The sequence below is a fragment of the Camelus bactrianus genome, chromosome 3 (genome assembly GCF_048773025.1).
Source record: "Camelus bactrianus isolate YW-2024 breed Bactrian camel chromosome 3, ASM4877302v1, whole genome shotgun sequence".
In the NCBI taxonomy this organism is placed as follows: Eukaryota; Metazoa; Chordata; class Mammalia; order Artiodactyla; family Camelidae; genus Camelus; species Camelus bactrianus.
The window spans coordinates 71,600,285-71,626,142 of record NC_133541.1 but is presented as its reverse complement, the minus strand read 5'-3'; the positions used below and the strand labels follow the sequence as shown (position 1 = coordinate 71,626,142).

Genomic DNA, 25,858 nt, shown 5'->3' with positions numbered 1-25,858 from the left:
AAGACTGCACGACGCAGCTGAGATTTGTATTCGATCTTGTGGTAGGAACTCCAGAGGCAAGCGGAGCACAGGGCAGTGTGTTGGCGGTGAATCCATGTTGGGAGCAGAGAGGGATCAGTGCTTCACAGACTTTCACCAAGGCTGCTTTCATGAAATGTAGAAACTACTCCTGCAACGTGTCCCTTTCCCACCCATACTCTGACAAGCGCCCAGGACACACAAATTACCAGAATCACTGTTTGCTCTTCTGGACTCTGTCCATCTGTGCTAGTCAATAAGATTATGTTGACTCTTAGGTTCTACAGTTTGTATTGTGGAATCAATGCCTACTTTGTCATTTTTTATTATAGTTACATTATCTGATAGCCATTTTTTAATTATACAACCTGAAATTTATGACTCAGCTGCAATATTTCTAGGCAAGACACTGTGTTTAAGGACTCAAATAGTAATCATAGGACAAAAATTGGACTAGGTGATGCAGAATTTTTAAAATTCATCTGAATGGTACCAAAAACATTGGCCCCTTTCTATGTCACACACTGGAAAAAAAAAAAAAAAGGAGAAAGCATGAAGAAACATTTCTTAATAATCAATAAAAGCTTAAAATAATGTTTTCAGTACTTATCTTTCTTAGGAAAACTAAATGTTTAAATAGTAAGACCATGGTAAAATGCATCACTTATTTTTTGCTTTTGGTATTTCAAAGCAGCTTTTGTAGCTAAAATACCTACCTCCACTGCTCTCTAACCTTGGCACATACACTCTCTTTCAATTGAAAAGAGCAAGTTTCTATTTAATTCTGTCAACCTAAGTATAAAGGCATAACTGGATATTTTAAAATAAAACAAACGCTTTCAATTAATGAGGCATAAACAAACAAAAAGCACTTAATCTTTGGCAAAACATTTCCATACATTTCCTTTTAATATTTTTTCCTATCTAATTCCATCTAAATTATAGGACTACTTAGAGATTTAACATATGTGTGCTTTAACTGTTTGTTCAGAATTGTGGCAGCAGTCCGCACTACCTAGAATACAATTAGACTGTATTTTGATGAAACAATAATTTAACTGAAGGGAGGTAAAGAGGTAGATTTTCCAAATGCCTTTAGATTTAGTAATAGCAGTAGACTTGAGTATCGCATAACTGTGGATTCACAAATGCTCAAGAAGCATTCCTGAGTCTGCCTTTGCAGCAAGCTAATTCAAGTCTACGTGTCATGTCCAAGCTGGCCCTGACATAGAATTTCCAGCACTCACTCTGATTACAAATATTTAAAGGAGGACAACAAAACCTATTCTTTCCCTCTTTACCTCAGAGGGATTCTGGGAGGACAAAAGAAGACAATAACCATGAAAGGACACTACATATTTTACTTAAAAAAACTTACTCCTATGAGGATCAACCAGAAAGACAGGACTTGTTCCAAAAAGTAATGTACTCCAGCATCAGTCTTAGCAGTATCAAAATCTGGTCTACTTGTCCACCTGCTGCACTACACCAAAGCCCTTCTGAAAGGTCAGAAGCAAGTCAGGAGGTGGGACCATCTTGGGGGCTGATTCTGAAGCAAAATTAGACTAGATAAGTAAAACCATAAGCTTGATTGGCCCCTAAATCCTCTGATTATAGATCTTGTATCAACACTTGAGTCCAGATCTACTCGGTCATAAATACTGGAAATGGGACAAGGAATATATGATTTTAAGTTATTCAGGTTGAGACTCTCTGCTCTTCAGGTCAGTGTGGTTCTTACTGAAATGTGTCTGCTCAGGTCTAGATGGGCCTGGTTGGAGGTAAAACCAGGAAGCTGCTTCCAGCAGAAAGTCTTTGGAATCCACATCACCTTTGGGTCTTCCTAAATCTGAGTTTAATTCCTGCAAATCTGTAACACATTCTTGTTCAAATTCTAGAATCATCCAGAACTTAAAATGCAGATTCCAGGGTTCACGTTTACAGATTCAGTTTTAGTAACTGTGGTTAAGGCCCTGGAATATGTATTTTCTGATGCAGATTGGGTGAGGATCAATTTTGAAAATCATGGCCTAGGAATTTTGGTCACCCTGCAACATGCAGAGCATTCTAGGGTTTTGCAGAAGTCTGACGATCATCTGAAATTTGAGGCATAATAATCCATTCTACTGGTCAAATTCCCAAAGCAACAATTTCCTCTCAGGACCAAAGTCTAACTATTAGTCCCATGTACCTCCCCCTCCTTGATCTTTGCTTTCTTGCACCACACACATCTAGACTGGTCTGTGACAGAGTGTCCTGAAGACCCATTTCATTTGCACTAATCTAAGATTCTGTATCTTGTTTCTAAATGTGCTATCTGGATGAGAATAAAGAGCTCAGAGGCTACTATGAGGGCAGAGGTGAGGTTTTGATGTATGAGGGGAACCAGATATAGCTAGATTATCTTCTAGTCAAGTTCTCTGCACCGACTTCCACCCACTTCCAAAAATGATACACTGAAATCTCTCAAAGTCAGCGGCTGAGACTGGAATAGAGTGAGATGACAGAAGGCCTCGTGAACATACAGTGTGTGCACTTCAGTTCTCCCTGACCCTTCGTGAGTCCAGACCACAGTATGTTCAAGGATGTGTAGATCCTTTACCACCATCTCCTGGACTTTGGCAAGAGCAGAGGCTTCATAAGGACTAAAAGGAACATGAAATGTCAGCAGGTGCCCCCTCCTTGCAGAATTACAAAAGGCCACTATTTGTTTTGCACACATTTGCTCATTTTCCATACAATACATTTGTCCCCAGAAGGCAGGAAACTATTCTATCAGTTGAATGATAATAAGGTGAACTTGGATAGTTGTCAAATTATCAACATAAATCCAGATATAACTCATGATAGCTGATAAACAGGGAAAACGCAGACAACTGACAAAGGACTTGTTAATTAGAAGCTAATTTACATATGTCTACTCTGAATACAATACTTTTTTTCTGTAAAATAGTGTGTACATTAATGACTTTCATTTGATGGAAATGCGTTCAAGTTTCTATCCAAAACTGAAACTATCTTAAGGTGAAGAAAACTGTCTTCTAAACTAATGACTGAAAATAGAACCAAAGAGAATTCTTATCCATGAAAGTGCTAAATGTCTTTAGCGTAGCATCTACACCATCGATGAACTATATAAACAGCACTAATTTTCACAAAAGTGTGCAGTGCTAATTCTCAGTTTGGGGAGTTGGTGAAGACATCACACATTTGTGTTCAAGACACCTCTAAAATGTAATAATGGCCTCTCTCTTCCTAGCAGGTTAAAGTTCCCGCTGCTAGCTATTACGAGGCCTGATTTTCTTGACTATTTCTGTTACCACAACACTTCAACAGGAGTAATTGGCTTTTTGGTACCTTGTCAAAATCCTAATACATGAGTTTGATGTACTACCAATGCTATCTATACAAAAGGGGTCTTTGGCAAAACAAATAAGCAATAGACTAGCAACAAAATGGTCAGTACAATAATCTACTCATATGTTAGTCTTGATAGTCATTAACTGGTTGTTGGCCAATTGTAGTTGACTAATTCAATTACCTGCCTAAAGATAATAAAGTCAAGGTGATATATCCCTACTCCTCCCCTCTCTTTCACCTTCCTTATCAATGCTCTGCCTTCAAAACATACACATGCACATAATGTGGACCTCTTATGTTCCACGGTCCACAACTATAAGTCCAGCCACCACCAAGTGCTTCAAAACATAATCCCTGGCTTACAAGAGGGATTTAATAGGAGCATGTGACCAGATCAGACACTCATCAATCAATAACTGCTTCTAGAGAAACAGTGGCACACACTCACTGTGTGTCACCAGCTGCCACGTGTGTGTGCAACGGGCAACATCAACAATGTCCCATCAGAGCCCCGAGGTCCCCTCCACCTAGGGCGTATGATTTTGATTCTGTGGCTCCAGTCAAAAGGTTAAAGCTCTAAACATTCATCTCTCTGTAATGGTAAAAACATATAAATCAGACAATGGGACTGGTAGGCTTTTTATTACAGCATAATAATGGCTCTCATTTCTAGAGCACTGCCCATATGGTGATGTTCTGCTTTTTGTTTTTTCACTGCTATAGCCCTAGCATCCAGAACAATGTCAAGCAGATAGCAGACACCCAGAAGTATTTGTTGAATGAATGGATGGATGGATGGATGAGTGCTTTATTGACTGACAACAATCCTGAATTTGTTTTATTATCATCCTTATTATTAAATGAGAAAACTGATGTACACATGGTTAAGTGACATGTTCCTAGGTCACTGGCTGTCAAATAAAAAAGCCAGGACTTGAAACCAAGTTTTGTAGGACCAGGTTCTATAAAACGCTAGAACCTGCCCACTAAACCCACCACACACACCACTTCTCACAGTGATAGGCCACGGAGGGAACTCCTCTCCCCCATCCCAAATGAAAGCTCTCCCTCCTATTGCTCTGAACTACCAAGACACGTTATTTGTACTTCCCCTGGGGGTCTGATCAATCCCTTCTTCATTTTATTGAAAGGAAGGAGAACTACCATTTATCGATTACTCATCAAATTCCAAGCACCATGTGGGTCCTTTCAGGAATATTACTTCATTCATACCTTGCCATGATTGACTGGCTAGACATTTTGTTTTATCCCCCATTTCATGAATGAAGAAAATAATCTTGAAATATTATGTCAGTATTTCCCAAATTTGTCAATAATGAGGGGGAGGTGCTTAAAATAGTAGTAGGCCGTACTCCAAATCTTGTGACTCACAAGGTTCCGGCAAGGAGCCTAGATTTGTCTGATTCCCAAGCCAAAGGTTAACCATTTAGGGCAGGGCCCGCATGTTAGGCATCATTGTCCCCTTCACTGCACATATGAGGTCCCCAAAATGTCTCATCTTTCTAAAACGTAATTGTTTATCAAGTGCATTCACATGATTCCCCAAAATAATCATAGGAAGCAAGCATCACAGATGTCAACGTCCTCTTCTTACAGATGGAAAAGTGAAACATAATCAAGTTCTATGGCTCCTGGTTAGAAGAAAAAGAAGGAGGGAGAAAGAGGTTATGTGGAGAGAGAAAGATACATAATTCAAAAAAATAGGGGTTGGGAAGGGACAGACTGGGAGTTCAAAATTTGTAGATACTGACAGGCACATATAGAATAGATAAACAAGATTATACTGTGTAGCACAGGGAAATATATACAAGATCTTGTGGTAGCTCACAGCGAAAAAAAATGTAACAATGAATATAAATATATATTCATGTATAACTGAAAAATTGTGCTCTACACCGGAATTTGACACAACATTGTAAAATGACTATAACTCAATAAAAAACGTTTTTAAAAAAAATTTACCCAGCTCTTCTCTTCACATATATCCTTCTTTTGACACCCGCACCAAGAAATCATTCTACATATTTTGCAAATTCCACCATGAAACAAGAGGTTTGTTAAGAGGACCGTACAGGCTATTTGGAACAGGCCCCTTAAAAAAAGTGTTTTCCATTGGTAATAATCAATAAAATCTTCGCCATGTTCTCATTCTCCCTATTACAGAACTGGTAGTCTCTAAGGTAAACTCTCAAAATAGGGCATCATGAAAGAATTTGTAGGATGTGGTATGCATTTAAAGAGAAAACACCGTAATTCTCTGACCAATTTCAGCTTTGGTTGAGTTTCTTTAGAATTTCCACTTAAATAAGTTTTCCTGGAAAAATTTTGCCCCTTATCATCTGAAGCACTCTCACTGGAATAGTCTTAGGAAGTAGTTTAGAGAGCTGAATGGTATTAACCTAAATGTAATTTTACTAACTTTAGCTCACTCAAGTAGATAAATTTTCACAGTGCAAGGGATAAAAAAAATCCAATTTCCTTTTAAATTTTACTGCAATTTTTTTGGTCGCAAATAAACAAAGAATTGAGCCTCCTGCACGAACAGAAAAAAAAAAAAAAAAAGATTTTATAATAATCCCGGTCAGAGCATGCGCATTCCAAAAAGTGAGCTTGCTCTTCTTATTTGGCAAGGAGATCTTAAGAGAGGAAATCACCCTAGAATTTGGAGAATGGTTTCCTAATATGAAGTGAGATGCTGCACCCAAGAATCTGAGAACTTTATACCCTTTGAAAGAAGGGTGAGTACAACTGTGTTTGAGAGCTCAGTAAAGTGGGACTTGGGGTCATCCACCGCTCAGTGGTGGAATCCAAACAGCAGCACTAAACATCCCCTTTCAGCCTTGAAGGGTGTGCCCCTTGCAACGTGGGACCCCACTCCCCACCATAGCTAATTGGCCACTTGACTTAATGGGACCAATCCAGATCTCTCTCTCTGGGAATTTGAAACTGGGAAAATGTGATGTTAGCTGAATTGAATTTCACACAGAATCAGAGCCAAACTGACACAGAGTAAGGCCCAAGCAAAACCAGGAACCAGCTGAAGTGACAAAGCCGTGGAGAAGCCAGAACATCACTTTGCAGATTAAAAGAGAAGAATGGAGCAGATGCAGAGAGAAGTGGTAGAAACCGGCAACACCACGTGAGCAACCTTGGTTCCCGAATGTCCTCTTCTATCCCCAAAGTCCTGGCTATATTTACTGTCCTATTTGGGAACGTCCATTAAGTGGCCTGCTCTTTCATTTATATAAACATTTTTACTTGTGATAATTTGAGTGGGTTTCTATTCTCAGAAACCAAATAGCTTTGACTAAGACAGGCAGCTTCACGGAGGAAGTCCATATCTGAGCTAAGCACCAGGTGTTCACCAGGTGGCCAGTGGAAAGAAAGCACCCTGAATAGAGGAAACAGCTTACAGGTCAAGCAGGAGGCAGCAAGTTGAGTTCCAAAAGCTACAAGTACAGCCAGAGCGCCGGGAACACTGGAAGCAGGACCCACGTGAAAATAGCCAGAAGAGAAAGGCAGGAGTCAATGCACAAAGGACCTGTGGTCCATGCCAAGGTATCAGCCTTTATCCTGTAGCTGATGGGACCAGAGGTGTGTGATAGGAGATTATCCTGGCTGTGATGCAGAGGCTGAATACAGGCGGTTGGGGTCAAGATGGGAGGCAGGAGACTAGTGAGAAAGTGAACTTCTCAAGAGTAGCTTTGTGTGCCACTATTTCCACCATCAGGGACTATTCTAAGGGAAGAGGAAAAAGCAAAAAGCAACAACTTGGGCATAAGAAGCAAGTCAGCACAACACCCTCTGAAATGAGAGTTTTGCAGCTTGGCTAGTGGCAGAGTTGTACAGTGTTCCACCCTTTATGCCTGAGGTTTGAAAGAAATGACTTCAGCCTAAGGGCATGTTGATCCACAAGCAAATCCACCACCAAATGTGACCCAGAACGTGACGAAATACAGATCACAAAAGAGGCTCACAGTTGAAATACCACACAATTTCACACTTCATTTCCCCAGTTCTCACCCTCATTTATTAATTTCCCATCATAACATACAGCCAAATCAAGCGTTAGTTACTTCAGGAAACATGGCACCTTTCATGAAGCCTGATAAAAGCATTAATAATTAAAGGATGACTTTGAAAGAAGGACATCTAAAGCTCTCTGGCACAATGTTTTTGTTCTCTTCAGTAATACAAAAGGAAAACCTGCATACCCCTGAATAAACGGAAGCTACGGATGTTCTGATCTTAATTAGTTTAGATAACAGGACGAATCAAATCCCCAAACACTTAAATGGATGGAAATGGAGCTGTCAGGTCCGATGACAGTCTAGGCTGTGGACACAATAAACTTCCCACCTTATCAGTAACTTCTCTTACACAGGAATTTAGAAAGTAGGCAACATCACATGCACAACAAACAGCTGTTATTACTGCAACTGACCTCAAAGTGCCACTTTATACTTTCACTCAGTTTTTTCTCTTCCATTCAAAATGCCTGTCAACCGATCTTCACTTATGGGTAGATTCCCAGGTTTAAACCATACCCTGACAGCGGTTTCCTTCCTCTCCCATTCCACGTGCCTTTGGAGTGCAGCAATCTAACCACATCCAAAGTGCTGTTTGTTGTAAGGCATTCTTTTAGGTACAAACAGCGGTGATAGAAGTTCTTCTCATCCTGGTTGCTCAGCGAACGGTCCACAGATTATAGCTTTAGCATCACCTGGGAGCTTATTAGAACTACGTAGTCTCAGGCCCCAAGCAAGACTGGCTGAATTAGAATCTCCATTTTATCGAAATTTCCAGGTGATCTTACGATGAGAGGCACTGACAGATATTTTTGCAAAACACAGTTGAGAAGAGCTTGACTACAACCTAAGGTCTGATCTCAATTCTCTTTGCTACTCTGGAGAAGTGGATTCCAAAGGCTGCATATAAAAATCACTGCCGTTTACCTTGGGTGGGACATTCCAGGAAGATGACATATGCTGTGGAAACAAACTAACTCTAAAGTTAGAGAGCTGAGTTCAAATCTAAGCTCTGCTGCTCATAGGCTGCGGGACCCTGGGTAAGTTACCAAACCACACTTGAGTCTTTTGTCTCTTTTCCCTTAAGTTGAAGAAACCATTATGTTTTTGTTTGTTACTGGTTTGAGTTTTTTTGTTTGTTTGTTCAGATCACTGTAGTCTCACATGCAGTTGGAAGAAGTAACACAGAGAGAGCCCATATACCCTTCAACCAGTTTTCCCCGATGGGAATAACCTGTACAACTCTTGTACAACAGCGCAGTGAGGAAATTTGTTCTCCATCTCGTGTGGAAGTTAGTCATTTCAAGCAAGTTACAAAAGCAGAATCATATAGTGGGTAATCTTCTGAGACTGTCTTTTCATTTACTGTAATTCCTCGAAATCCATCTAAGGTGTTTCATGTAACAATAGTTCATTCCATTGTACTGCCGAGTCTTATTTCATGGTATAGATGTAACACAGTTTGTATAACTATTCACTTTCTGAAGGACATTTGGGTTGTGTCCAGTTTTTGGCTTCAACAAATAATGCTGCTATGAATAAGCATGTACAGGTTCTTGTATGAACATAAATTTCTACTTCTCTAGGATAAGTGCTCAAGAATGCAATTACAGGGTCACATGGCCATCTTGTAAGAAAATGCCCTACTCTTTTCCAGAGTGGCTACTCCATTTTAGATTCCCACTAGCAACATATGAGAGTGATCTCCACACCCCTGCCAACATTTAGTGTTATCACTATGTTTTTAAATTCTTTTATTGTAGAGGCGGAGGTAATTAGGTTAATTTATTTATTTTTAATGCTGGTACTAGGGATAGAACCCAGGACCTTGTGCATGCTAAGCACATGCTCTACCACTGAGCTATACCCTCCCCCATCACTATTTTCTAATTCTAGCCAGTATGATAAGTATGTAGTGATATCTCACTGTGCTTTTAATTTGCATTTCCCAAGTGGGTAATGATGTCGAGCATCTTTTCATGTGCTTATTTGTCATCCAAATTTCAGTGAAGTGTCTATTCATGTCTTTTGTCCATTTTCTAATTGGATTGCTTGTTTTTACTGCAAACAATTTTGTGAACCTCTGTGAGTTTTGAGAACTTGTTATAAATTCTAGATACCAGGCCTTTGTCACATATTGTAGTTTGCAGATACTTTCTTCCAGTCTGTAGTATGTCTTTACATCCTCTTCACAGGGACTTTTGTAAAGCAAAAGTTTTTAGTTTTGATAAGGTCCAATTCATCAATTTTTCCTTTTATAGATTGTGACTTTAACGTCAAGTCTAAGGACTTTCCCCCTTGCCCGAGGTCCTGAAGATTTTTCTCGTAGGGTTTTTCTAAGTTTTACAGTTTTATGTTTTACATTTAACTCTGTGATCCATTTTGAGTTAGTTTTTATATAAGCTGTGAGGTTTAGGCTGATGTTCATCTCTCTCTCTCTTTTTTTTTTTTTTTTTTTTGTGTGTGTGTTTTATTGCTTTTGAATGCCCGTTTACTTGGACCATCCTTTTTTCAGAGGCAACCTCAACTTAACAGCAACTTTGCAAACAGAACAAAAATCAAGTCATTACATTAAATGCACATCTTAAATGTAGGAAACTACATTTCTAGAAACTGGAACTACCTAAAACCCAGTATCACTGTGCATATCCAATGGAGAAATCATGTCTGGCTCAAAGTCTGACTCATAAAATTCATCCAATAAGCATGTGCATTGTTTGCTTTTTCTCACATTCGTAACTGTTTTGATTTAATGAAAAATGTATTCATTCATTACATTGTTGTTCAAGAATTAAAATAACACAGCAATACTTGGAGTAAATAGTGAAAGACTGCCTCACACAGCACCCTGCACAATCCCACTTATTTAAAGTAACTTGTACTAACAATTTTGCATGTATTCTTGTCTCTTTTCCATGTGTTTGCATATGTGTGAATATACACATACATACATTTAGTTTGTATTTTGTGAAATCAAACAATCAATACTTTAACCTTTGTGTTTTTCTCTCATTTTTAAGTACTTCCTCCATCCTGAGTTTAGTCGAATCACGCTTTAATTTTTGACAACTTTTGAACCCATCAGAAATATATTTTTGTGTATGGCATGCAATAGGAATCAACTTTCCTTTTTCACAAATAATTACCAGTTTTGAGTATGGCCATATTAACTCCTATCCAGACAGCCTTGACACATGCTATGACTTATATAAATTTAAGCATATTTTCCAGATGTTTATTCCTTTTCATTGATTTAACTATCCTTTTTTGGGGGTCAGATTTTAACTTTAGATATCTGACAATTAAAATTCTCCTTGTCTTATTTGTCAATAATTTTGTTGGAAACTACTTTTCCAGCTTACTTTTCAAGACAAATTAATGAATCTACATTTTTCAAGTTCATAAAAACAGTCCTAGTGAGTTTCTGATTATGACCAAATTTATAAATACTTCTAGCACATGCTCTATATTTTTGCAATTGTTTATTTATGACCCTGAGTAACGTTATAAAATGCAGATAGAGAGAAATGGTCAAGAATACTCTTTAAACCTACCTGAAGTACTAAAATTCTCTTTCAACTGTTAAAGCTCTTTAAGTCTTTATGTACACACAACAAAACTGCCACAATCTTCAAAGGAAAGAAAAACCACGGACTGAGCCTGTTCTGATAAGTACTTAGTTTTGATCTAAAAAAAAAAAAAAAGAGGAAATAATGATCCTTTTGCTACAATGTGGGGGAAAAAACAGCCTCTGTGTGTGTGTGTGTGTGTGTGTGTGTAGGAGTTTGAGAGTGAGCAGGTGGAGACAGTAGAAAAAGCAAGGCTTGATTCTGGGTCCAAGAATACATAAAAAAACAGTGTGCTATTACTCCAAGTGCAGAGGGTAACTGCCACAATAAACGCAAATCAAATCACTTAATCCGGAAAAAAAGAGAGAGTATTAACCCAGCAATTACGCTAAGTACTATTTGTTAGCATGAGTTGCCCAAAAGAATTAGGTATTTCACTCTAAATAACTGAATTTTAATGAAGCTTATTATGGGTGTTATTTCTTGTTTCTATCCTAGTTTGTTTACTATTCACAATGACAAAATTGTCTTAAAAAAAAAAAAAGCAGCTCAATGACACACACCATTCCTATACTGAAAGAAACAAGGTAAAATCAAGTAAAGAATATGTTTCTTCTAAATTTCCAACAATCAAACTGGTTTAATTATTAAGTGAAAATCTCCTCCTGTAACCAAGACCACTAGCCTTATGATACCCCTTTCCTCCTGCCACCTTCATCACAAGAGTCTAATTTTTTTTTTCAGTTAGTCATATTAATGCTCAGTTAAAGGACATGCCCCAGCCTCAACTGCAGATACGTAAAGCCATCTGGCAGTTTTGGTTGTGCGCCCTTTTTTGCTCCTTCTTCAGTATTGCTGGTTAAAAGGCACATAAACTGACTGGAGTCTTAACAGCTGTACTGGACCATAACGTCAGGGTTACATTATAAAGATGGAAGAATGCAGAGCTGGAAAGAGTCTGGGTCCCGGATGAATATATGGAAAAGTCATTTTACGTTCTATCCAAAATTCCTTCATTTGTGATGGAAATAAGTTCTGGCTATTGAAGCTGTTTCACTTGTTTTGTTACATGCAGCTGAACCCAATCCCAAATTATACATCATGATTATACCCAGTAAGATCAAAGTCTGTGGAGCCCAACATATTAAACTATTAAAATTTCTTTTTAAATCATCATCATTATAAAGATGCACAATGTCCATGTCAATACATTTCAATTAAAGAAATTTTATGTCAAAAATTTCCAACAAAACAGTAGACTTTGTTTTATCCATCAACATCAACACTTCTGAAGAGAAGCAAAAACTATACAGTCGTCCCTCAGTGTCCACGGGGGGTGGGTTCCAGGACCCCCATGGATACCAACATATCCCTCCACTACATTTTCAGCTGATCCAAATTTTTTTCATTAATTTATATGAGATCTTTTTAATTGAAAATCCTTACTGTCTTCAGGTGTTATCAGGTAAGTTCACTTAAAATCTTTTAATATATTGGCTTAATAACACTTCTCAACTACACCATGATAAGTTGAATTGTTGTTTTCTTAAACATACTGCCATAAACCAATTTTTTCCATATTTTTTGGTTATGATTTAATGTCAAACTTTCTCCCAATAGCTTTCATCCTTTCACCTTGCTATTTTATTTCCAAATTTAGAAAATAGAGAGGTATTACAGACAGAAAGTATATGTTCCCCCCCGAATTCATCTGTTGAAATCCTAACCCGCAATGTGATGGTATTAGGAGGTGAGGCCTTTGGTAGGTAATCAGGTCATGAGAGTGGAGCCCTCCTGAATGAGACTGGTGTTCTTATAAAAGAGGCACCGGAGAGCTCCTTCACCCCTTCTTCCACATGAGGATACAATGTGAAGATGGCCATTTATGAACCAGGAAGCAGGCTCTCACCAGACATCAGATCTGCTGGAGCCTCGATCTTGCTCGGACTTCTAGGCTTCAGACTGTGAGAAATACACTTCTGCTGTTTCTGAGTCCCACGGCTTATGATATTCGGCTGTAGCAGCTCAACTGGACTAAGACAAGGGGCTTATGATCAACTCTCCTATCTGATATTATTCTGCTTACTCTGAGATTCTCATTCCTCACTCCCATCTACAAATTAAAGGAGAACCGTATCACACTTAGAGTTGTGCAGAAATCAAGAAAGAAATTAAATCTAGATAGAAAATGTCTCCTGTCTTTTAGCAATTCCCTTTTGGAACCAAATAGGATAATAAAGGGTTTACAAATGCTTTTGACAGAGACAGAGATAAGGCTGTTATGATCACTTAAAAATAGTTCAAAGATATTTATGTTTGAGACTTACTCTCCTTTTTAAGTTTCAGTTTTAGTATTTGGTTTAGGATGTAAGAAAGCGGATGCTGCCCTATATTTTATAAATAGTCATTTATTCAGTACATAATTCCTAAGGGTTTAAAAATATATCATTAGCAAATAAATTTTCCAGCAGGAAACATAATGAGTTAATAATATAGTATGTTAGGAGGTGATAATCATCATGGAAAAAAGATGAAGGGAAGAAGAGTAATGGAGAGAGGGACCGCCGGGGTGAGGTGTGGGGTAAGTTGCAGGACTACATGGGGGGCATCTGACCAAGATTCAGAGGTCATCAGAGAGGGAGCACAGTGACTATCTGCAGACGTCTCCAGGTAGATGAAAGAGCTGGAGCTAAGCAGCTACAAGGAGGCAAATGAGGTTGAATCAAGAAAGCAGAGCAGTTCAGGCAGGTAATGGAGAATCGACTGGAGGTCCTTGTAGGTCACTCACTGTAAAGACTTTGGTTTGTACCCTGGGTCAAATGGAGAGTCACTGCAGACTCTAGGATGAATGACATGATTGGATTTCCATTTTAACAGGATCACTGGCTTCTTTATAGAGAATGAACTGGGGGGAAAGCTTATGCCCTTCTTGCTTATGCAAGGAAATTATATAATATTATTGTTTTCTGCTGTAATCCAGGTGGGCCGACCAGGGTGGCTGAGATACCAAGCGGTTGGAATCTGTATCTATTCTGAAGGTAGAAAATAGGATATCCTAATGCATTGCGTCTGAGGTGTAAGAAATTTTAGCTATAAACGATCTCACCCAGGAAAAGTAAAGGAGAAACAAGAAACAAATAGATGGGGTTGTAAGACACCCAGGAGAGACGTAGGAAATAATATTGATTAGTTCTTGTTCTTCACTCCAAGTAGTGACGATAAAAGCATGACCCTTTAACATGTTAAAGAATACTCTCTAACCAGAAAACGGAGCACTCCATTCAGAGACGCCTCTGAAGGCAGACAAGATGTTTCAAAACTGATATATAGTATAGGGAATCCCTTGGTTCTCTTTTCAAAGTGTAAAGAAGAAGAGGCAAAAAATACAGGAAAATACAGTGCAAACCTGTAGATGGATATCACCCAAAGCTACCAGCTGAGGATTCTTTGTGTAGTGACATTTTTCACAATAGCATCTATGTTTTATAGGTCAAAATAAAGAAGACCTGTTCTGTCTGACACCATATTTAATGTCCTCTGTGTCTTAGCATGCCAAAACATCTCTCTTTGTAAAGTGTCACCTCTCTGGCTGATGACAGTTTTACCCTGGAAGCAATGATTATTAAGCAGATCTGTAACAGAGTATAGAAGTAAACAAGGAGGGCAAGAGAGAATGAAAACAAAGAATCAAGTGGCACAGATACAATATCAAATCCTATAGGGTATTTATTACACTCTATAATTATAAATACAGATATTTAAAGGCAATGTTTTTTCCTCTTTTTAGAAAAATATAAGTAGACTTGCATATGGCTAATTTACTTTTTTGCTTCCTTTTTCCTTTCTGTTCCAGTAATCTGATTACAGATTGTTATACTTTGCCAACAGCTCTCCCAGGGGAAAAACACTGCAAAACCCAGCACCCATCTAGTCTTTCATCCCCAGCACCATTTCAATGATGTTTATAATTCCTTTTATAGGAATAAAGTATCTGCTTAGTGATTAATAATTCAAAATCCAGTAAAACAAAACCAAACGAATGGCCCAATGTAAGAAAACAGCATAAAAAATAAGTTTGAACACAATGCATTATCTGTCAAAATGAAGAAAAGCAACAAGTTTTATGAGCAGAGCACTGAGCTGTAATATTAAATAAATGTTTAGTCAAGAATGGCAGTGGACATTCTTCCTTCTGAAAAACCTGATTACATTATTATTACATCATTTGTCTGATGTCTTATTAATTGAAAATTGCTTTCTAGTAGCTGCCTTCTCCCCTGCTATTGCAACAACTGATTGTAGTTCTAATGGATTTGTTACATCATCATGAAAGATGGGCTTAATTGGTGCCAAACCAAGAAACTCTTCTCAACCCCCTCCACCCAGACCTCTATCACTTTTAACCTTAAGCCTCTGCCTTTCAAAGACAGAGAGAAGGATACTCCCGGCAGCTTATTCACCAAGTGCATCAATTGGCACAACAACCTAACCGATCCACTTTCACTTTCAGCCGCTAAATGCATTTTGAAAGAACCAGGAATGGAAACACCTCTTGCCTAGACAGGATGTCTATGGAGTTTTAACTCTTTCCAATAACAAATCAATTGTGGGGGAGAAAAACTGATTCTACATGGAATCCTTGAACACAAACTTTGAAAATAACTGGAACTAGTTTTGACAGAAAGGGAATGAAATTCCACACGGAGAGGGCTTCTGGGATACTAGTAATGATCTATTTCTTGACCTCGGTAGTGGTTCCGTGGGAGCTTATATCTTTTCTTTAAACTGTCTAAGCTCTATGATGCATCTGTATGTATGGTATATATCACAACAAAAAAGTAATGAAAAACTTTAAAGATCTTTAGGAATTCAAACACTTACGGACGCTTCTTCTGAGATTCAGGGAGTTAGAAGTGATATTTCAAGGATTATTCCAGACCTCTGATTCTGTATTTATTACATATTAGTCAATCCATCACTGTCGACTCTCCATATTAAAGAATATTTAAAGGTGAAAAACTAGAAACTCTTCCATCTTAATCAAGAGTTTTAATCAAGAATTAAGGATATTCATGATTTATGTGTTATCACTAATGGATTAGACTAGGAAACAGAACCTGCAATTTTGCCCTCTCCTCACTGTTTCCTCCTTATTTTTATTTACTGATCATGGACAGAAACTCATTATGAAACAACCATTCCCTTTGAAGTCACAATAAATTAAAAACAAAAGAAAAGCAGACATCTACCTTGAGAGTACAATTACACTGATGCTACGTTCCCCTTTGAAATAATAAGAATTATCATTCAACTAAAACCTGAGGTGTTTATAAGCTCCTCTGCCACATATGAAGAAAACAAAAGTTAAGAAATTATTGCATCATATTCATATATTTCCTTCCCTTCTCTCTATTACACTCACCTGAATTTAACTTTTCCCTATCTAGTAATTGACATTTTAGAAGGAACAGTATAAGAGTGGTCTTTAAATGTAGCTATTTTCACAAAAGACAGACTAAGCATTTGTGTTGTTTATCTTCTCCCCCCTTTTTGGGAGTAACAAAGAACATAACGGCCCTTCTTTCAAACTGGTGTGACTAAGAGTGGTGAAATCATACATAGATACAAAAAAAAATTCACTAGAAATAGTGTGAAAATGATGTTTCAAGGCAATGACTGCTATTCTATAAATTGATGATACTTACGTACTTCTTTTTAACTAATGAAAAAGATGGCAAACAGTTTTAAAACTGTAAGAATGTATTCACCATGATTCCTTTCTTTCCATTTTTGGAGTGGGCAAACAAACAAAAAGCATGGACAACTAAATGTTCAAAATGTAATTTTCTTTTGAAATGTTGCTTTAAAACGTTAAAGCTCTGTTCATGAAAAGTTATATCAATACCGATTCCTGTAAGTGCATGATGACATCATCCACATAAAATATTTCTTTAGGCCACGGCATTTTCTCAGTGTTACTTTATAATTTAAGGTGAGCCATATAATTGATTGCATTATAATGAATCACACAGATCTTCAAATGAACTACTTCTCTAATTTCACTTCGCAGTCTAGAAGTGCATGTATAATTATGTTGTTTTCCACATCTCTAATGTTTCTTCTGATTAATTCTAAACGTGATTCAGCATCCTCCTCTCTTTAGTTGAGAAACATATAAATGGTGAAAGAGAGGAAACTAGTTATTAATGTATCATTTACATTTTACTTCATTGACAAGAATGTGTTAAGTTATGGAAATTAACCCCTTATATTACATTTTATGCTTTAATTTAATCACTTAGGTATTAGAAAGGAGAGAAGTGTATTTGTGAGTTGAAGTTAAAAGAGTGAGCATTGTAAGATTAAATAATTTATTAGTTTGGCTAAAAAATACAATAGTTTTCAAAACTGATTTGCTTCAGACATTGTGTTAGCCTCTGGAAAAAACAAAGATGAATAGAAATGATGCTTACCTGGCTTTTAATGGGGCAGGTGGGGATGACAGGTGGGACTGCCATTTAGAAAAGGGATGAAACACAAATATTGCAAGGTAGTGAGCGAAGATCTAAGCTAGAAACAAATTCAACATGTTGTGTGGTACTAAGGGAATGAAGCAAAGGACTCGTGGAAGGAGAGGAAAATCTTCTAAAATATGTAATAATTAGTGAACTCTTAATGGGAAGTAAGAAAGTGAAGGTGTATAAGGGAATGACAGCCCATCTGTATCTCTGGCACATCCCTGGGGAGGGAGAAAAGGTATAGGGTACCATTGGCTTCAACTCTGGGTACATGGAAAGCGTGAATACAGCCCTCAGTCTTGGCCTATTCACAGTGAACATTCTCATTTGTTAAAGCTGTTCACTGTTCACCTCCCTCACGAGATGGTAAGTTTCCAGAGAGCAGGCAGGTGTATTTCTAGCCCCTAGAATAATGCCTGGCACATGGTAGGTACTCGATAATACATTTGAGTGGAGGAATTAAGTCAACAAGAAGAGAGAATGGAAAAGGAGGGAAGGAGGACACGAAGACTTGTCCACACAAAGAAGACTAATAGAGAACAGCAACAACAAACCACTGTCTCAAATGTCGCCCGTGGCATCAACCGCTCAGCTGCCCCAGAAACCATTCCTGAACAAAAAGTTCAGAAAGGATATTTTGAAAGCACTATGCCTACCACATATTCCACACATAGCAAAAGCTTGTCAGAGTGAAAGCCAGAACATCAACTGCACTTTATACATATTGCTATTTCAACTGAAAAGTGAAAAAAATACATCTTCAGTGAAGAATAGTATAATTGAGAGCTCATTCAAATAAGTAGGTTTTTCAACATAAACTATTAATCTGTTCAACAATCATATTTGTTACAAAGTAATGGAGTACTATTGTGTGAAAATTCCTATCCTGAGCATTTAAATTTTTTTCACAAATATCACTATACTAATCTGCCTTTTTTGTATTTTATTGCTGCTATAGTCAAAAATTCAATCTCCTAGACAAATGGCAATTCAAGAAGACAATTCAAGTGATATATTATTCCCTTGGACTACAAAGGTATATTTGCCCATTCAGTTTTTTTTTTCATTCAAATTTTCCAACTGCTGTTACATGATATATTTCTGAATACGAAATACACACTCTGCTTTCTCAACTACTATAACATATAGCAATCTCTACAAGCTCTCATCTTCTCTGAAACACTTAAAATATATTTTAAATATAAATTAAATCACACCGAAAAGTTATTTACGCTATTTGCTTCGACATAACATGAATATTTTAATTGTACTCAAAGTATCTTGTAGGTTTAAAGTAAAATGTCACAAGCCTCATTATTTAAATTCCATATAGGAAAACCATCTTAGTCGGAAATATTCTGGCATATACAAGGAAACATCGTACCTAATATTACTGATAAGCAAAAATTAATTATCTTTTGGTATCATAATTTCCCTTACATTTGGGGAGTTCTTCCAAGTTTAGTATACTTTTAAAAATTTCATCTTTAGAGATGTGTATCTTATAAAAAGAAGAGAACTTAAAAGGAGAAAATTATGAATGCTCTTGTTTATAAAGAATTTCCTCTGAATAATTTACAGATTCAACTCCAATAATAATGAATTTTTTCAGCTTGACAAAATAGCCACCAGCAATGACAGATACACTCTCTAATGAGTCAGCAGCTGGATAAATTTCTTAAAGTGCACCCAAGTCCCACCCTCCACAAATAGATGATTATTGGTCATTGCTTAGTTTGTATGCACTCACTGAAACCAATATGCATTCCTGAAAAGAGAAGGGACCAGCTGTGTGACTCTGGACACATCCTATAAACCTAGCAACTGTCACCCTAACCAGGCCATCGTGAGGGCTAAATGTGGCCATATATCACATAAGAATGGCTTGAAAACTATAAAATGCTGTATACATGCAATAGGCATATCACTACCAGTAAGGACTAAAAAACAAATAAAATGTCATTAATCTCTCTCTTTCCCTTCTATGTAAGATTTGAATCATGGCGGGGGGGGGGGAGAAGACTGAAAAATAAAACAAAATGGCCCACAGGACATTAGACACACCGTAAGTAGATAGATACTCTCTTCCCACGCCTGGATTATTGTAACTGCCTCTAAGTCGTCTCCTGGCTTTTGCTTGTGCCACCTTATCATCTGCTCTCAGTGCACAGCAATCACAGTAAGCCTTTAAAGCTAAAGCCGTCCATATCACTCCCCTGCTTAACACCCCCGCCGCTTCTCAGCTGGGTCAGAGTAAAAGCGAGAGTCCTTTTGCTGGCATTCGAGGCCCTCCAAAACCAGCCTCTCCACCCCCATCCCACACAGGCCCCCCTCTACACAGCATGTTCCCAATACAGGGTCTCTGCATTTGCTGTTTCCTCTGCCTAGAAGATTCTCAGCTCCCTCCCCGACCTCCCTGTGTAGCCATGTGGTTTCCTCTCTTGCTCACCGTCAGGTCTTTGTTCAGCCTTCTCTGTGAGGTCTTCACTGATCTCCATGTTTAAAACTGCAACCACCCTGTGCTCTTACCTTCTCCTGTCCCCCCTTTACTACTCCAAGTACTTGGTCTCATTACAGTATTTTACTTTATTTAATTGCTGACTGTAAGCTCTATGAGAGCAGGGACTTTTGTATGTTTTGTTCACTACCATACACCCAATACCTAGCACAGAACATAGCAGGACATCAGTAAGTAATTGCTAAATTAATAGATATACAACCTTCACATCATATCATATATATATGAGCCACCTGTAAACTACTGTAATATTACAGTAAACTTTATTAAACTCTGGTTCAAGCCAAATGTTCCAAAAAGAAGGGGATAACATTGTACAAATGATGAGGAACAGAAGTGAGATGTTTCTCTTTTTAAAAATCACCACAAAACAAAATAAACCAAATCATGCCTAGTGAATCAATAAATTGGCACTGAACTCAGGAGAATTCCACCATACTCAAAAAACCTTTTATATAGTCAAATACTCACTGTAAAATTAAAGAAGACATTTCAAGTCCATCTTTTGACTAAAATTTTCAAAAACAAAAACTGGGAACCATTTAATGTCAAACACATTCAATAATTAAATCAATTATATATGCCTTTGATTCTCTGCTATATGAAGTCAGAATTGTCACTAAAACAAGCAAGCAGTTCCAGTACCTCTGCGTTTGGCTCTGACAAACAAATAGAAACAAAGATTGTATTTTCACCATCATATTATAACAGTTTATAGGATAATCAATCACAAATGGCTCCAGGTAGGATCTGTTCCCAGAAAATGTGGGTCCCTGGAAACAGGGTTAGGAAACCTGGCATCCTTCACCTTGGTAGTTCTGGGCTCTACTCATTGGAATGTGAAGAAACCAAGCCTCTAGCTGCCTTTCAAAAGTTGATGGCAAATGAACTAAATACTTAAAAAAACAAAAAAACAAAAACAAAGAAACCCCTACTGTCTTCTAGGAAGTCAAAATCTTGCAAACAAGATCTGGCAAAATTATGATTTTTTACAGAAGCTTCTTCAGGACTAAGCTTATTGAGTCCTGGTGTCAAACATACTTTTAAGCCATTTTATTTCAATGGCCACATCAAAATAGAAAAGTGGCATTGTCATTCATATGATGTTTCGTCCCCACAGTGTTCATTCCCTTCCCTAATATCCCATAGCACTGATGACCTTTATGGAACAAGTTCTACACTTTAATTATTTCTTGTATGTCCATATTATCTCTACACAAGAGCTACTTGAGGGTAGAAATCTTCAATTAATAAATACTTGATTTGATGAGGATGAAACCCTTTTAATAATACCATCAAAGAAAAACAAGCTAAAATGTTTATAAATATTGGGAAGCAAAGCTGCAGGCACCAGCACAAATATAACTAAGATAGAACTCGCTGAGCCTCCGTAGTCCCCCAGCCAATAGAAGTCAAACAGGAAAGACCTTCTGGTAAGGATGTGTGCCCCACAAAATCTGCCTTTAGAGTCCTCAGCTTCTTTATTCACTTTCCCTCCCTCTGCTGTTGTCCAGTGCATTGCTATTTTGTTCTTATATGAATTGACATTTTCAAGCATTGACTGAAAATCAAGCAAATCGCTCGATTTTTTAGACTTTTCTTTTACTCTTTCAAGGAATACAGTTGATAAAACGTATTACCTTCATTTTACAGATGACTAAACAGTGGTCTAAGTGAAGTTACATAACTTTCACTTGTTCAGTGACAGATGTCTCAAAGAAAAGGCTTAATCCCAGAACTATGTGACTCAAAGCCTGTGCTCTGAATTCGTTAGTAGTTCTTTCTCCTGTTAGTCTAGATTTGGTTATGTGCCCAGTTATGCGTTTTATGCACTTTCATGTGAATGAATTTCCAATAACTTATTACTGTAACCAGTAATTGCAAGGAAGCCTTGTATCTAGTCACAGAATAAAAGGCAGTATATCAGAATAAAAGAAAATGGGGGTAATATCTGGAAGGAAGAAAACATGCAAGGCCCTGGAAATACACTGGACTAGCTGAGCTTTGTCCTAGGTGTGGGCATGGGTCAGTGTCGGGCCTGCCTTGAGAAGATGCTGGCTCCAATAATATTTTAATATTTTCGTTAAAGAGGAATTACTGTGTATCCTCCAAATAATCAACACAGTGCCAGACACAAAGTAGGACTCAAATACCAGGACACAGAAAAGTGTGGGAAGTTGTGATCATGGTTAAATGTGGACATTTCTCAATTTTTCAGGCTACAAAGAACCACCAGACAAAGAAGTAGAGGGAATAGCCTGAGACCATCTTTAAAAAAGCCTGGGTTTCAATGAAATGCAGGACTTTGGTATGGCTGGTTACTAAGGTGAGGAGGTGAAGACACAGAGCATGTCACAGTAGAGGCAAATGACTGAAGGAAGGTGTATGTATATATAAGAGGGACAGAGAGAGGCTGAAAGAGAGAGGAAGAGAAAAGACAAGTCCTATTTAAAAATGATAATACTGTAACAGAATGCTATGAAATTCATTTAGCATCTTAACAAACTTTTAAAATTGTACCACATTAGCATAGCAGTAATTTTTTTCTAGTTAAAGTAAATACTGTATGGGAAAAGAGTTATCATTTTTGTTAGATGTTCACTGTGTGCCAACAGCGTTATCCAAGGAAATACACAAAATATACCCACTGGGCTTAAAAACAGTATGAAATACAGCTGTATTATTCATAACATCACAATACAAACAATTACTCTTAGCTATTGACAAATATACTTCTATTCCACACACATAGATACATGCATGTTTTGGCAATTACAGACCGACCTTGTTTCATTGTGCTTCATAGATATTGTGCTTTTTACACACCGAAGGTTTGTGGCAACTCTGTTGAGCAAGACTATGAGCCCCATTTTTCCAACAGCGTTGGCTCACTTCATGTCTCTGTCACATTTCGATAATTCTTGCAATATTTCAAACTTTTTCATTAATAGCTATTATATCTGTTATGGTGACCTATAAGAAATGATCTTTTCTTATAAAACAAACAACTTTTTATTGAAGTATAGTTGTTTACAAAGTTGTATTAGGTTCAAGTGTACAGCAAAGTGATTCAGTTTTTCATATATATTCTTTCTCAGATTCTTTTCTATTATAGGTTATAACAAGGTATTGAATATAGTTCCCTTGTTGTTTATCTATCTTATATATAGTAGTATATATAGTAGCTAACCCTAAACCCCTAATTTTTTCCTCCCCTCCCCTCATAATCAGTGACCACAAAAAGATTATGACTCACTGAAGAATCAGATGATGGTTTGCATATTTTAGCAATAATATTTTAAATTAAGGTATGAACATTGTCTTTCTAGACATAATGCGATTGCACACTTAACAGACTACAGTAGAGTATAAACATAACACTTATAAGCACTGGGAAACGAAACAATTCATGTGACTTGCTTTATTGTGATACTCACTTTATTGCAGTGGTCTGGAACCAAACCCGCAATATCTCCAAGGTATGCTTTTACATTATAAATAATTCAAGCTAATTCCCCAAAGAGTTAATCCATGTTGAAACACGTCCTTTTAAAAGCTGATGATACACTTTGTAAAACAGAGCTCAGTAACGAAGGGCCATACTTAAAAGATATGTATATGAAGCCACATTCCTCTTTCACACATCTCTGCATTTTCAAAATTGAATAATAAGCATGCTATTTTTAACAAGATAATTTTCACTTTCTTTGCATATAATAAAAATGTCAGAATCTTACATTTTCATGCCTACATAATGGATTACAAGGTTATAAAAATGTATTCAGTATAAAGATTTTCATGAGGTTTATAATAAAATGACTCGGAGAAATGAAAATGAGATTAGAAATGAAAGGAACTGAGTTCTAGTCCAGACTGCCACAAACTAGCTATGTGACCTTGTTCTAAGTGAAGAATGTCAAACTATGGCTTCCAACAGCCCAAATCCCAACCAATCAGAGCTGACTGACATGGAAGCTGAAATGTATCTATCCCTGTGCTAGTAATTTAACTGCTCTGAACTTTATATTCTGATCTGTAAATTGAGAGAGCTGGCTTCTGAGTTGCTTTGCAACTCTAAGACTCTTAGACAACCAAAAAGCCAGAGATCTAATATCTGATAAAAACATTATTCCTTTTAAATCTGTGAGATTCCTTTAGCCTCCCTCCCCATTTTTTCAAAGCAAAAATGTTTAACTTGCAGGACAGAACTCTTACTTAACAGAAGACAAACGCTGTTCATTAATATAGACAGCCTAACAGAGAAAAAGGCATGGGCCACACTGGTAACCTGGGCATTTGATGCTATCAAATAACCAGTTAGGATGTTAATTGACTAAAATGATTTAAATGCTCCTTATAAAGTGAATCTGATCTCTAATATTATCAAATCTCCTACAAAGACCTCTCCCACCTGGGCTTAAAGATCAGGATTATCTAGGATATCGTCTCATCAGAGGAATTTCATGTAATAGGAGAGTCATGGAGAAGAACAAGCAGTTACGAGTTCATATCTAAAAATACTCCGAAAAAGTCAAACAATGGCCTCACAATGCATATCAGTGGTGAGGTGCCACACCCTTTATGAAACACCGAGGTTCAGAACAGTGACAAATTAATCCACAACTCACCAGATACTGTAGTTCTTCTACAGAAAGATCTAGCCAAATGGTAGAAACCATCTCACTCAAATGACTTCAACCTTCCTATAGTGAAAAACAAAGGACACATAATAAGATTATGTTACTCTTACATGAGAAACAGGGATGTAAACATAAATAGTTCTGGGCAGGGGTGATATTAGAAACATTTAACAACGGGTCCTACATAGGTACTAATCAGTCAGAATGAATGCCAGCCATGCAACCATTACAGTCACACCAGTGCATGTCAGCTAAACATAAGCCCTGGTTACAGACAGAAATAATCACCTAGTAGACTGAAAGAAATTTACATATGTTGTTAGATCAGTAGAACATTGACCTGCTACAATGCCAGGGCCCATAAAGAGGGACTAAGTAAATCTCTTCTAGATTCTGAGATTTCTAAAGGTAATATAACACACAAACAATCTGTATACATTTGGATAAAAAAATAAAGTATATTCAGAATTTTTTCTCACAAGTACAATTTTCAAAAAACAAAAAGCTCCTATCTGTTAATTTTGGGCTCTTTAACTTAAAGACTATATATTAAAGATCCAAAAGGGACAGTTGATATATGAATATATTTGCAAATATATTCTCAAAATTTAGCTACTTTTCAAATGTATTCTCAAAATTTAGCTAGTTTAACTGTTAAGTATAATCATTTAAAGCTTAGTTTTTTAAAAATATGAAGATTAGTTTAAACTGGAATACATAGAAAACATTTTGTATATATGTCTTTTAGCCATATTTGGAGCACCCAAGCTCTACTACCAGGATTGCATCTTTCCATTAGTAATTGCTTACTGTTACTAAGCACTTAGCATATGCTAAGCTCTTTGAATTGCTATATACCTTAGAGTCTTTAACTTTATGAGGAAGGAACTTCTTATTTGCAAATGCAATTGATTTAGTCATACATATTTTCAGCTTAGGCTGAGGGCCATATCTACTTTTGAGATTAGTTTCATTCACAATTTTTTTTTAAATAAAAAGCAAACAAAGAAATGATCAACAATCAAACAATCATGGCTACAGGAGCAGTCAGCATGTATTTAGCTCCAAACCCAAATTCAAACCCAACCATTTGCATTTCCATCTACCACAAACTACGGCACTAAATTTATTGCACACCTTCCATATGCCAGACATTGTTAGATGCCATTCAAACTCATGTAATCCT

The 25,858-nt window shown here is 37.2% G+C and overlaps 1 protein-coding gene across 12 annotated transcripts in view; it reads right to left on the bottom strand.

Moving 5' to 3' along the window:
* Positions 1 to 24,735, bottom strand: part of PAM (peptidylglycine alpha-amidating monooxygenase) — a 188,980-nt gene extending 164,245 nt beyond the window's left edge. For all 12 annotated transcript variants that reach the window (XM_010971454.3, XM_045507869.2, XM_045507870.2 and 9 more), the window contains exon 1: positions 24,661 to 24,735. The gene's annotated coding sequence lies outside the window, so the exon portion shown is untranslated. The remainder of the gene's footprint in view (positions 1 to 24,660) is intronic.
* Positions 24,736 to 25,858: the final 1,123 nt, after the last annotated feature.